The sequence below is a fragment of the Eleutherodactylus coqui genome, chromosome 3 (assembly GCF_035609145.1).
Source record: "Eleutherodactylus coqui strain aEleCoq1 chromosome 3, aEleCoq1.hap1, whole genome shotgun sequence".
Taxonomy (NCBI): domain Eukaryota; kingdom Metazoa; phylum Chordata; class Amphibia; order Anura; family Eleutherodactylidae; genus Eleutherodactylus; species Eleutherodactylus coqui.
The window spans coordinates 54,533,878-54,546,001 of NC_089839.1; the positions used below are offsets into that span (position 1 = coordinate 54,533,878).

At 41.1% G+C, this 12,124-nt stretch overlaps 12 non-coding genes across 12 annotated transcripts; all 12 read left to right on the forward strand.

Moving 5' to 3' along the window:
- The first annotated feature begins 465 nt into the window (after window positions 1–465).
- On the forward strand, window positions 466–538 carry TRNAF-GAA (transfer RNA phenylalanine (anticodon GAA)). The gene has a single exon. It is a non-coding gene; the product is annotated as a tRNA-Phe (tRNA).
- A 666-nt stretch (window positions 539–1,204) lies between these two features.
- Window positions 1,205–1,277, forward strand: TRNAF-GAA (transfer RNA phenylalanine (anticodon GAA)). Its single transcript has one exon. It is a non-coding gene; the product is annotated as a tRNA-Phe (tRNA).
- A 309-nt stretch (window positions 1,278–1,586) lies between these two features.
- On the forward strand, window positions 1,587–1,659 carry TRNAF-GAA (transfer RNA phenylalanine (anticodon GAA)). Its single transcript has one exon. It is a non-coding gene; the product is annotated as a tRNA-Phe (tRNA).
- A 2,191-nt stretch (window positions 1,660–3,850) lies between these two features.
- Window positions 3,851–3,923, forward strand: TRNAF-GAA (transfer RNA phenylalanine (anticodon GAA)). Its single transcript has one exon. It is a non-coding gene; the product is annotated as a tRNA-Phe (tRNA).
- A 1,430-nt stretch (window positions 3,924–5,353) lies between these two features.
- Window positions 5,354–5,426, forward strand: TRNAF-GAA (transfer RNA phenylalanine (anticodon GAA)). The gene has a single exon. It is a non-coding gene; the product is annotated as a tRNA-Phe (tRNA).
- A 1,046-nt stretch (window positions 5,427–6,472) lies between these two features.
- Window positions 6,473–6,545, forward strand: TRNAF-GAA (transfer RNA phenylalanine (anticodon GAA)). Its single transcript has one exon. It is a non-coding gene; the product is annotated as a tRNA-Phe (tRNA).
- Window positions 6,546–6,854: 309 nt separating this feature from the next.
- TRNAF-GAA (transfer RNA phenylalanine (anticodon GAA)) lies at window positions 6,855–6,927 on the forward strand. Its single transcript has one exon. It is a non-coding gene; the product is annotated as a tRNA-Phe (tRNA).
- Window positions 6,928–8,332: 1,405 nt separating this feature from the next.
- On the forward strand, window positions 8,333–8,405 carry TRNAF-GAA (transfer RNA phenylalanine (anticodon GAA)). The gene has a single exon. It is a non-coding gene; the product is annotated as a tRNA-Phe (tRNA).
- Window positions 8,406–8,714: 309 nt separating this feature from the next.
- Window positions 8,715–8,787, forward strand: TRNAF-GAA (transfer RNA phenylalanine (anticodon GAA)). Its single transcript has one exon. It is a non-coding gene; the product is annotated as a tRNA-Phe (tRNA).
- A 309-nt stretch (window positions 8,788–9,096) lies between these two features.
- On the forward strand, window positions 9,097–9,169 carry TRNAF-GAA (transfer RNA phenylalanine (anticodon GAA)). Its single transcript has one exon. It is a non-coding gene; the product is annotated as a tRNA-Phe (tRNA).
- Window positions 9,170–10,599: 1,430 nt separating this feature from the next.
- On the forward strand, window positions 10,600–10,672 carry TRNAF-GAA (transfer RNA phenylalanine (anticodon GAA)). Its single transcript has one exon. It is a non-coding gene; the product is annotated as a tRNA-Phe (tRNA).
- A 1,048-nt stretch (window positions 10,673–11,720) lies between these two features.
- On the forward strand, window positions 11,721–11,793 carry TRNAF-GAA (transfer RNA phenylalanine (anticodon GAA)). Its single transcript has one exon. It is a non-coding gene; the product is annotated as a tRNA-Phe (tRNA).
- Window positions 11,794–12,124: the final 331 nt, after the last annotated feature.

The following is a 12,124-nucleotide window of genomic DNA, read 5'->3' on the forward strand; positions in this document are numbered from 1 at the left end:
ATTTTGATTTCTCTTTTCCTTTGTCGATGTCAAAACACCACAAATTTTACGGTCTTAGAATATCGTAAAAAGTTGCGCTTGCAGCCGAAATAGCTCAGTTGGGAGAGCGTTAGATTGAAGATCTAAAGGTCCCTGGTTCGATCCCGGGTTTCAGCATGTTGCTATGAGTGTACTTGGTACTCGTTTCTCTCTTCGTGTGTTGTAGTTTTGGCACCCATGAAAGTGCGAAATCAGCAGCAAGTCTGGCAGTTTGGGAAAATTCTAAAAATAAAGCAAGACAAAGCAGGTCCGTGAGAAGTGTGTTAAAATGACAGTCCCAGACACATTCTTGGTTTTCTGCAACCTATTTTGAATATGATTTTGATTTCTCTTTTCCTTTGTCGATGTTTGGAGTTTTCACCGTGGAAAAGATCAAAACACCACAAATTTGACGGTCTTAGAATATCGTAAAAAGTTGTGCTTGCAGCCGAAATAGCTCAGTTGGGAGAGCGTTAGACTGAAGATCTAAAGGTCCCTGGTTCAATCCCGGGTTTCGGCATGTTGCTATGAGTGTACTTGGTACTTGTTTCTCTCTTCGTGTGTTGTAGTTTTGGCACCCATGAAAGTGCGAAATCAGCAGAAAGTCTGGCAGTTTGGGAAAATTCTAAAAATATAGCAAGACAAAGCAGGTCCGTGAGAAGTGTGTTAAAATGACAGTCCCAGACACATTCTTGGTTTTCTGCAACCTATTTTGAATATGATTTTGATATCTCTTTTCCTTTGTCGATGTTTGGAGTTTTCACCGTGGAAAAGATCAAAACACCACAAATTTGACGGTCTTAGAATATCGTAAAAAGTTGTGCTTGCAGCCGAAATAGCTCAGCTGGGAGAGCGTTAGACTGAAGATCTAAAGGTCCCTGGTTCGATCCCGGGTTTCGGCATGTTGTTATGAGTGTACTTGGTACTCGTTTCTCTCTTCGTGTGTTGTAGTTTTGGCACCCATGAAAGTGCGAAATCAGCAGCAAGTCTGGCAGTTTGGGAAAATTCTAAAAATAAAGCAAGACAAAGCAGGTCCGTGAGAAGTGTGTTAAAATGACAGTCCCAGACACATTCTTGGTTTTCTGCAACCTATTTTGAATATGATTTTGATTTCTCTTTTCCTTTGTCGATGTCAAAACACCACAAATTTGACGGTCTTAGAATATCGTAAAAAGTTGTGCTTGCAGCCGAAATAGCTCAGTTGGGAGAGCGTTAGACTGAAGATCTAAAGGTCCCTGGTTCGATCCCGGGTTTCGGCATGTTGCTATGAGCGTACTTGGTTCTCGTTTCTCTCTTCGTGTGTTGTAGTTTTGGCACCCATGAAAGTGCGAAATCAGCAGAAAGTCTGGCAGTTTGGGAAAATTCTAAAAATAAAGCAAGACAAAGCAGGTCCGTGAGAAGTGTGTTAAAATGACAGTCCCAGACACAATCTTGGTTTTCTGCAACCTATGTTGAATATGATTTTGATTTCTCTTTTCCTTTGTCGATGTTTGGAGTTTTCACCGTGGAAAAGATCAAAACACCACAAATTTGACGGTCTTAGAATATCGTAAAAAGTTGTGCTTGCAGCCGAAATAGCTCAGTTGGGAGAGCGTTAGACTGAAGATCTAAAGGTCCCTGGTTCGATCCCGGGTTTCGGCATGTTGCTATGAGCGTAGTTGGTTCTCGTTTCTCTCTTCGTGTGTTGTAGTTTTGGCACCCATGAAAGTGCGAAATCAGCAGCAAGTCTGGCAGTTTGGGAAAATTCTAAAAATAAAGCAAGACAAAGCAGGTCCGTGAGAAGTGTGTTAAAATGACAGTCCCAGACACATTCTTGGTTTTCTGCAACCTATTTTGAATATGATTTTGATTTCTCTTTTCCTTTGTCGATGTTTGGAGTTTTCACCGTGGAAAAGATCAAAACACCACAAATTTGACGGTCTTAGAATATCGTAAAAAGTTGTGCTTGCAGCCGAAATAGCTCAGTTGGGAGAGCGTTAGACAGATCTAAAGGTCCCTGGTTCGATCCCGGGTTTCGGCATGTTGCTATGAGCGTACTTGGTTCTCGTTTCTCTCTTCGTGTGTTGTAGTTTTGGCACCCATGAAAGTGCGAAATCAGCAGCAAGTCTGGCAGTTTGGGAAAATTCTAAAAATAAAGCAAGAAAAAGCAGGTCCGTGAGAAGTGTGTTAAAATGACAGTCCCAGACACATTCTTGGTTTTCTGCAACCTATTTTGAATATGATTTTGATTTCTCTTTTCCTTTGTCGATGTTTGGAGTTTTCACCGTGGAAAAGATCAAAACACCACAAATTTGACGGTCTTAGAATATCGTAAAAAGTTGTGCTTGCAGCTGAAATAGCTCAGTTGGGAGAGCGTTAGACTGAAGATCTAAAGGTCCCTGGTTCAATCCCGGGTTTCGGCATGTTGCTATGAGTGTACTTGGTACTCGTTTCTCTCTTCGTGTGTTGTAGTTTTGGCACCCATGAAAGTGCGAAATCAGCAGAAAGTCTGGCAGTTTGGGAAAATTCTAAAAATATAGCAAGACAAAGCAGGTCCGTGAGAAGTGTGTTAAAATGACAGTCCCAGACACATTCTTGGTTTTCTGCAACCTATTTTGAATATGATTTTGATTTCTCTTTTCCTTTGTCGATGTTTGGAGTTTTCACCGTGGAAAAGATCAAAACACCACAAATTTAACGGTCTTAGAATATCGTAAAAAGTTGTGCTTGCAGCTGAAATAGCTCAGTTGGGAGAGCGTTAGACTGAAGATCTAAAGGTCCCTGGTTCAATCCCGGGTTTCGGCATGTTGCTATGAGTGTACTTGGTACTCGTTTCTCTCTTCGTGTGTTGTAGTTTTGGCACCCACGAAAGTGCGAAATCAGCAGAAAGTCTGGCAGTTTGGGAAAATTCTAAAAATAAAGCAAGACAAAGCAGGTCCGTGAGAAGTGTGTTAAAATGACAGTCCCAGACACATTCTTGGTTTTCTGCAACCTATTTTGAATATGATTTTGATATCTCTTTTCCTTTGTCGATGTTTGGAGTTTTCACCGTGGAAAAGATCAAAACACCACAAATTTGACAGTCTTAGAATATCGTAAAAAGTTGTGCTTGCAGCCGAAATAGCTCAGTTGGGAGAGCGTTAGACTGAAGATCTAAAGGTCCCTGGTTCGATCCCGGGTTTCAGCATGTTGCTATGAGCGTACTTGGTTCTCGTTTCTCTCTTCGTGTGTTGTAGTTTTGGCACCCATGAAAGTGCGAAATCAGCAGCAAGTCTGGCAGTTTGGGAAAATTCTAAAAATAAAGCAAGACAAAGCAGGTCCGTGAGAAGTGTGTTAAAATGACAGTCCCAGACACATTCTTGGTTTTCTGCAACCTATTTTGAATATGATTTTGATTTCTCTTTTCCTTTGTCGATGTCAAAACACCACAAATTTTACGGTCTTAGAATATCGTAAAAAGTTGCGCTTGCAGCCGAAATAGCTCAGTTGGGAGAGCGTTAGATTGAAGATCTAAAGGTCCCTTGTTCGATCCCGGGTTTCAGCATGTTGCTATGAGTGTACTTGGTACTCGTTTCTCTCTTCGTGTGTTGTAGTTTTGGCACCCATGAAAGTGCGAAATCAGCAGCAAGTCTGGCAGTTTGGGAAAATTCTAAAAATAAAGCAAGACAAAGCAGGTCCGTGAGAAGTGTGTTAAAATGACAGTCCCAGACACATTCTTGGTTTTCTGCAACCTATTTTGAATATGATTTTGATTTCTCTTTTCCTTTGTCGATGTTTGGAGTTTTCACCGTGGAAAAGATCAAAACACCACAAATTTGACGGTCTTAGAATATCGTAAAAAGTTGTGCTTGCAGCCGAAATAGCTCAGTTGGGAGAGCGTTAGACTGAAGATCTAAAGGTCCCTGGTTCAATCCCGGGTTTCGGCATGTTGCTATGAGTGTACTTGGTACTTGTTTCTCTCTTCGTGTGTTGTAGTTTTGGCACCCATGAAAGTGCGAAATCAGCAGAAAGTCTGGCAGTTTGGGAAAATTCTAAAAATATAGCAAGACAAAGCAGGTCCGTGAGAAGTGTGTTAAAATGACAGTCCCAGACACATTCTTGGTTTTCTGCAACCTATTTTGAATATGATTTTGATTTCTCTTTTCCTTTGTCGATGTTTGGAGTTTTCACCGTGGAAAAGATCAAAACACCACAAATTTAACGGTCTTAGAATATCGTAAAAAGTTGTGCTTGCAGCTGAAATAGCTCAGTTGGGAGAGCGTTAGACTGAAGATCTAAAGGTCCCTGGTTCAATCCCGGGTTTCGGCATGTTGCTATGAGTGTACTTGGTACTCGTTTCTCTCTTCGTGTGTTGTAGTTTTGGCACCCACGAAAGTGCGAAATCAGCAGAAAGTCTGGCAGTTTGGGAAAATTCTAAAAATAAAGCAAGACAAAGCAGGTCCGTGAGAAGTGTGTTAAAATGACAGTCCCAGACAGATTCTTGGTTTTCTGCAACCTATTTTGAATATGATTTTGATATCTCTTTTCCTTTGTCGATGTTTGGAGTTTTCACCGTGGAAAAGATCAAAACACCACAAATTTGACAGTCTTAGAATATCGTAAAAAGTTGTGCTTGCAGCCGAAATAGCTCAGTTGGGAGAGCGTTAGACTGAAGATCTAAAGGTCCCTGGTTCGATCCCGGGTTTCAGCATGTTGCTATGAGCGTACTTGGTTCTCGTTTCTCTCTTCGTGTGTTGTAGTTTTGGCACCCATGAAAGTGCGAAATCAGCAGCAAGTCTGGCAGTTTGGGAAAATTCTAAAAATAAAGCAAGACAAAGCAGGTCCGTGAGAAGTGTGTTAAAATGACAGTCCCAGACACATTCTTGGTTTTCTGCAACCTATTTTGAATATGATTTTGATTTCTCTTTTCCTTTGTCGATGTCAAAACACCACAAATTTTACGGTCTTAGAATATCGTAAAAAGTTGCGCTTGCAGCCGAAATAGCTCAGTTGGGAGAGCGTTAGATTGAAGATCTAAAGGTCCCTTGTTCGATCCCGGGTTTCAGCATGTTGCTATGAGTGTACTTGGTACTCGTTTCTCTCTTCGTGTGTTGTAGTTTTGGCACCCATGAAAGTGCGAAATCAGCAGCAAGTCTGGCAGTTTGGGAAAATTCTAAAAATAAAGCAAGACAAAGCAGGTCCGTGAGAAGTGTGTTAAAATGACAGTCCCAGACACATTCTTGGTTTTCTGCAACCTATTTTGAATATGATTTTGATTTCTCTTTTCCTTTGTCGATGTTTGGAGTTTTCACCGTGGAAAAGATCAAAACACCACAAATTTGACGGTCTTAGAATATCGTAAAAAGTTGTGCTTGCAGCCGAAATAGCTCAGTTGGGAGAGCGTTAGACTGAAGATCTAAAGGTCCCTGGTTCAATCCCGGGTTTCGGCATGTTGCTATGAGTGTACTTGGTACTTGTTTCTCTCTTCGTGTGTTGTAGTTTTGGCACCCATGAAAGTGCGAAATCAGCAGAAAGTCTGGCAGTTTGGGAAAATTCTAAAAATATAGCAAGACAAAGCAGGTCCGTGAGAAGTGTGTTAAAATGACAGTCCCAGACACATTCTTGGTTTTCTGCAACCTATTTTGAATATGATTTTGATTTCTCTTTTCCTTTGTCGATGTTTAGAGTTTTCACCGTGGAAAAGATCAAAACACCAAAAATTTGACGGTCTTAGAATATCGTAAAAAGTTGTGCTTGCAGCCAAAATAGCTTAGTTGGGAGAGCGTTAGACTGAAGATCTAAAGGTCCCTGGTTCGATCCCAGGTTTCGGCATGTTGCTATGAGCGTACTTGGTTCTCGTTTCTCTCTTCGTGTGTTGTAGTTTTGGCACCCATGAAAGTGCGAAATCAGCAGCAAGTCTGGCAGTTTGGGAAAATTCTAAAAATAAAGCAAGACAAAGCAGGTCCGTGAGAAGTGTGTTAAAATGACAGTCCCAGACACATTCTTGGTTTTCTGCAACCTATTTTGAATATGATTTTGATTTCTCTTTTCCTTTGTCGGTCAAAACACCACAAATTTTACGGTCTTAGAATATCGTAAAAAGTTGCGCTTGCAGCCGAAATAGCTCAGTTGGGAGAGCGTTAGATTGAAGATCTAAAGGTCCCTGGTTCGATCCCGGGTTTCAGCATGTTGCTATGAGCGTACTTGGTACTCGTTTCTCTCTTCGTTTGTTGTAGTTTTGGCACCCATGAAAGTGCGAAATCAGCAGCAAGTCTGGCAGTTTGGGAAAATTCTAAAAATAAAGCAAGACAAAGCAGGTCCGTGAGAAGTGTGTTAAAATGACAGTCCCAGACACATTCTTGGTTTTCTGCAACCTATTTTGAATATGATTTTGATTTCTCTTTTCCTTTGTCGATGTTTGGAGTTTTCACCGTGGAAAAGATCAAAACACCACAAATTTAACGGTCTTAGAATATCGTAAAAAGTTGTGCTTGCAGCCGAAATAGCTCAGTTGGGAGAGCGTTAGACTGAAGATCTAAAGGTCCCTGGTTCGATCCCGGGTTTCGGCATGTTGCTATGAGTGTACTTGGTACTTGTTTCTCTCTTCGTGTGTTGTAGTTTTGGCACCCATGAAAGTGCGAAATCAGCAGAAAGTCTGGCAGTTTGGGAAAATTCTAAAAATAAAGCAAGACAAAGCAGGTCCGTGAGAAGTGTGTTAAAATGACAGTCCCAGACACATTCTTGGTTTTCTGCAACCTATTTTGAATATGATTTAGATTTCTCTTTTCCTTTGTCGATGTTTGGAGTTTTCACCGTGGAAAAGATCAAAACACCACAAATTTAACGGTCTTAGAATATCGTAAAAAGTTGTGCTTGCAGCCGAAATAGCTCAGTTGGGAGAGCGTTAGACTGAAGATCTAAAGGTCCCTGGTTCGATCCCGGGTTTCGGCATGTTGCTATGAGTGTACTTGGTACTTGTTTCTCTCTTCGTGTGTTGTAGTTTTGGCACCCATGAAAGTGCGAAATCAGCAGAAAGTCTAGCAGTTTGGGAAAATTCTAAAAATATAGCAAGACAAAGCAGGTCCGTGAGAAGTGTGTTAAAATGACAGTCCCAGACACATTCTTGGTTTTCTGCAACCTATTTTGAATATGATTTTGATATCTCTTTTCCTTTGTCGATGTTTGGAGTTTTCACCGTGGAAAAGATCAAAACACCACAAATTTGACAGTCTTAGAATATCGTAAAAAGTTGTGCTTGCAGCCGAAATAGCTCAGTTGGGAGAGCGTTAGACTGAAGATCTAAAGGTCCCTGGTTCAATCCCGGGTTTCAGCATGTTGCTATGAGCGTACTTGGTTCTCGTTTCTCTCTTCGTGTGTTGTAGTTTTGGCACCCATGAAAGTGCGAAATCAGCAGCAAGTCTGGCAGTTTGGGAAAATTCTAAAAATAAAGCAAGACAAAGCAGGTCCGTGAGAAGTGTGTTAAAATGACAGTCCCAGACACATTCTTGGTTTTCTGCAACCTATTTTGAATATGATTTTGATTTCTCTTTTCCTTTGTCGATGTCAAAACACCACAAATTTTACGGTCTTAGAATATCGTAAAAAGTTGCACTTGCAGCCGAAATAGCTCAGTTGGGAGAGCGTTAGATTGAAGATCTAAAGGTCCCTGGTTCGATCCCGGGTTTCAGCATGTTGCTATGAGTGTACTTGGTACTCGTTTCTCTCTTCGTGTGTTGTAGTTTTGGCACCCATGAAAGTGCGAAATCAGCAGCAAGTCTGGCAGTTTGGGAAAATTCTAAAAATAAAGCAAGACAAAGCAGGTCCGTGAGAAGTGTGTTAAAATGACAGTCCCAGACACATTCTTGGTTTTCTGCAACCTATTTTGAATATGATTTTGATTTCTCTTTTCCTTTGTCGATGTTTGGAGTTTTCACCGTGGAAAAGATCAAAACACCACAAATTTGACGGTCTTAGAATATCGTAAAAAGTTGTGCTTGCAGCCGAAATAGCTAAGCTGGGAGAGCGTTAGACTGAAGATCTAAAGGTCCCTGGTTCGATCCCGGGTTTCGGCATGTTGTTATGAGTGTACTTGGTACTCGTTTCTCTCTTCGTGTGTTGTAGTTTTGGCACCCATGAAAGTGCGAAATCAGCAGCAAGTCTGGCAGTTTGGGAAAATTCTAAAAATAAAGCAAGACAAAGCAGGTCCGTGAGAAGTGTGTTAAAATGACAGTCCCAGACACATTCTTGGTTTTCTGCAACCTATTTTGAATATGATTTTGATTTCTCTTTTCCTTTGTCGATGTCAAAACACCACAAATTTTACGGTCTTAGAATATCGTAAAAAGTTGTGCTTGCAGCCGAAATAGCTCAGTTGGGAGAGCGTTAGACTGAAGATCTAAAGGTCCCTGGTTCGATCCCGGGTTTCGGCATGTTGCTATGAGCGTACTTGGTTCTCGTTTCTCTCTTCGTGTGTTGTAGTTTTGGCACCCATGAAAGTGCGAAATCAGCAGAAAGTCTGGCAGTTTGGGAAAATTCTAAAAATAAAGCAAGACAAAGCAGGTCCGTGAGAAGTGTGTTAAAATGACAGTCCCAGACACAATCTTGGTTTTCTGCAACCTATGTTGAATATGATTTTGATTTCTCTTTTCCTTTGTCGATGTTTGGAGTTTTCACCGTGGAAAAGATCAAAACACCACAAATTTGACGGTCTTAGAATATCGTAAAAAGTTGTGCTTGCAGCCGAAATAGCTCAGTTGGGAGAGCGTTAGACTGAAGATCTAAAGGTCCCTGGTTCGATCCCGGGTTTCGGCATGTTGCTATGAGCGTAGTTGGTTCTCGTTTCTCTCTTCGTGTGTTGTAGTTTTGGCACCCATGAAAGTGCGAAATCAGCAGCAAGTCTGGCAGTTTGGGAAAATTCTAAAAATAAAGCAAGACAAAGCAGGTCCGTGAGAAGTGTGTTAAAATGACAGTCCCAGACACATTCTTGGTTTTCTGCAACCTATTTTGAATATGATTTTGATTTCTCTTTTCCTTTGTCGATGTTTGGAGTTTTCACCGTGGAAAAGATCAAAACACCACAAATTTAACGGTCTTAGAATATCGTAAAAAGTTGTGCTTGCAGCCGAAATAGCTCAGTTGGGAGAGCGTTAGACTGAAGATCTAAAGGTCCCTGGTTCGATCCCGGGTTTCGGCATGTTGCTATGAGTGTACTTGGTACTTGTTTCTCTCTTCGTGTGTTGTAGTTTTGGCACCCATGAAAGTGCGAAATCAGCAGAAAGTCTGGCAGTTTGGGAAAATTCTAAAAATATAGCAAGACAAAGCAGGTCCGTGAGAAGTGTGTTAAAATGACAGTCCCAGACACATTCTTGGTTTTATGCAACCTATTTTGAATATGATTTTGATATCTCTTTTCCTTTGTCGATGTTTGGAGTTTTCACCGTGGAAAAGATCAAAACACCACAAATTTGACGGTCTTAGAATATCGTAAAAAGTTGTGCTTGCAGCCGAAATAGCTCAGTTGGGAGAGCGTTAGACTGAAGATCTAAAAGTCCCTGGTTCGATCCCGGGTTTCGGCATGTTGCTATGAGTGTACTTGGTACTCGTTTCTCTCTTCGTGTGTTGTAGTTTTGGCACCCATGAAAGTGCGAAATCAGCAGCAAGTCTGGCAGTTTGGGAAAATTCTAAAAATATAGCAAGACAAAGCAGGTCCGTGAGAAGTGTGTTAAAATGACAGTCCCAGACACATTCTTGGTTTTCTGCAACTTATTTTGAATATGATTTTGATATCTCTTTTCCTTTGTCGATGTTTGGAGTTTTCACCGTGGAAAAGATCAAAACACCACAAATTTGACAGTCTTAGAATATCGTAAAAAGTTGTGCTTGCAGCCGAAATAGCTCAGTTGGGAGAGCGTTAGACTGAAGATCTAAAGGTCCCTGGTTCGATCCCGGGTTTCAGCATGTTGCTATGAGCGTACTTGGTTCTCGTTTCTCTCCTCGTGTGTTGTAGTTTTGGCACCCATGAAAGTGCGAAATCAGCAGCAAGTCTGGCAGTTTGGGAAAATTCTAAAAATAAAGCAAGACAAAGCAGGTCCGTGAGAAGTGTGTTAAAATGACAGTCCCAGACACATTCTTGGTTTTCTGCAACCTATTTTGAATATGATTTTGATTTCTCTTTTCCTTTGTCGATGTCAAAACACCACAAATTTTACGGTCTTAGAATATCGTAAAAAGTTGCGCTTGCAGCCGAAATAGCTCAGTTGGGAGAGCGTTAGATTGAAGATCTAAAGGTCCCTTGTTCGATCCCGGGTTTCAGCATGTTGCTATGAGTGTACTTGGTACTCGTTTCTCTCTTCGTGTGTTGTAGTTTTGGCACCCATGAAAGTGCGAAATCAGCAGCAAGTCTGGCAGTTTGGGAAAATTCTAAAAATAAAGCAAGACAAAGCAGGTCCGTGAGAAGTGTGTTAAAATGACAGTCCCAGACACATTCTTGGTTTTCTGCAACCTATTTTGAATATGATTTTGATTTCTCTTTTCCTTTGTCGATGTTTGGAGTTTTCACCGTGGAAAAGATCAAAACACCACAAATTTGACGGTCTTAGAATATCGTAAAAAGTTGTGCTTGCAGCCGAAATAGCTCAGTTGGGAGAGCGTTAGACTGAAGATCTAAAGGTCCCTGGTTCAATCCCGGGTTTCGGCATGTTGCTATGAGTGTACTTGGTACTTGTTTCTCTCTTCGTGTGTTGTAGTTTTGGCACCCATGAAAGTGCGAAATCAGCAGAAAGTCTGGCAGTTTGGGAAAATTCTAAAAATATAGCAAGACAAAGCAGGTCCGTGAGAAGTGTGTTAAAATGACAGTCCCAGACACATTCTTGGTTTTCTGCAACCTATTTTGAATATGATTTTGATTTCTCTTTTCCTTTGTCGATGTTTAGAGTTTTCACCGTGGAAAAGATCAAAACACCAAAAATTTGACGGTCTTAGAATATCGTAAAAAGTTGTGCTTGCAGCCAAAATAGCTCAGTTGGGAGAGCGTTAGACTGAAGATCTAAAGGTCCCTGGTTCGATCCCAGGTTTCGGCATGTTGCTATGAGCGTACTTGGTTCTCGTTTCTCTCTTCGTGTGTTGTAGTTTTGGCACCCATGAAAGTGCGAAATCAGCAGCAAGTCTGGCAGTTTGGGAAAATTCTAAAAATAAAGCAAGACAAAGCAGGTCCGTGAGAAGTGTGTTAAAATGACAGTCCCAGACACATTCTTGGTTTTCTGCAACCTATTTTGAATATGATTTTGATTTCTCTTTTCCTTTGTCGATGTCAAAACACCACAAATTTTACGGTCTTAGAATATCGTAAAAAGTTGCGCTTGCAGCCGAAATAGCTCAGTTGGGAGAGCGTTAGATTGAAGATCTAAAGGTCCCTTGTTCGATCCCGGGTTTCAGCATGTTGCTATGAGTGTACTTGGTACTCGTTTCTCTCTTCGTGTGTTGTAGTTTTGGCACCCATGAAAGTGCGAAATCAGCAGCAAGTCTGGCAGTTTGGGAAAATTCTAAAAATAAAGCAAGACAAAGCAGGTCCGTGAGAAGTGTGTTAAAATGACAGTCCCAGACACATTCTTGGTTTTCTGCAACCTATTTTGAATATGATTTTGATTTCTCTTTTCCTTTGTCGATGTTTGGAGTTTTCACCGTGGAAAAGATCAAAACACCACAAATTTGACGGTCTTAGAATATCGTAAAAAGTTGTGCTTGCAGCCGAAATAGCTCAGTTGGGAGAGCGTTAGACTGAAGATCTAAAGGTCCCTGGTTCAATCCCGGGTTTCGGCATGTTGCTATGAGTGTACTTGGTACTTGTTTCTCTCTTCGTGTGTTGTAGTTTTGGCACCCATGAAAGTGCGAAATCAGCAGAAAGTCTGGCAGTTTGGGAAAATTCTAAAAATATAGCAAGACAAAGCAGGTCCGTGAGAAGTGTGTTAAAATGACAGTCCCAGACACATTCTTGGTTTTCTGCAACCTATTTTGAATATGATTTTGATTTCTCTTTTCCTTTGTCGATGTTTAGAGTTTTCACCGTGGAAAAGATCAAAACACCAAAAATTTGACGGTCTTAGAATATCGTAAAAAGTTGTGCTTGCAGCCAAAATAGCTCAGTTGGGAG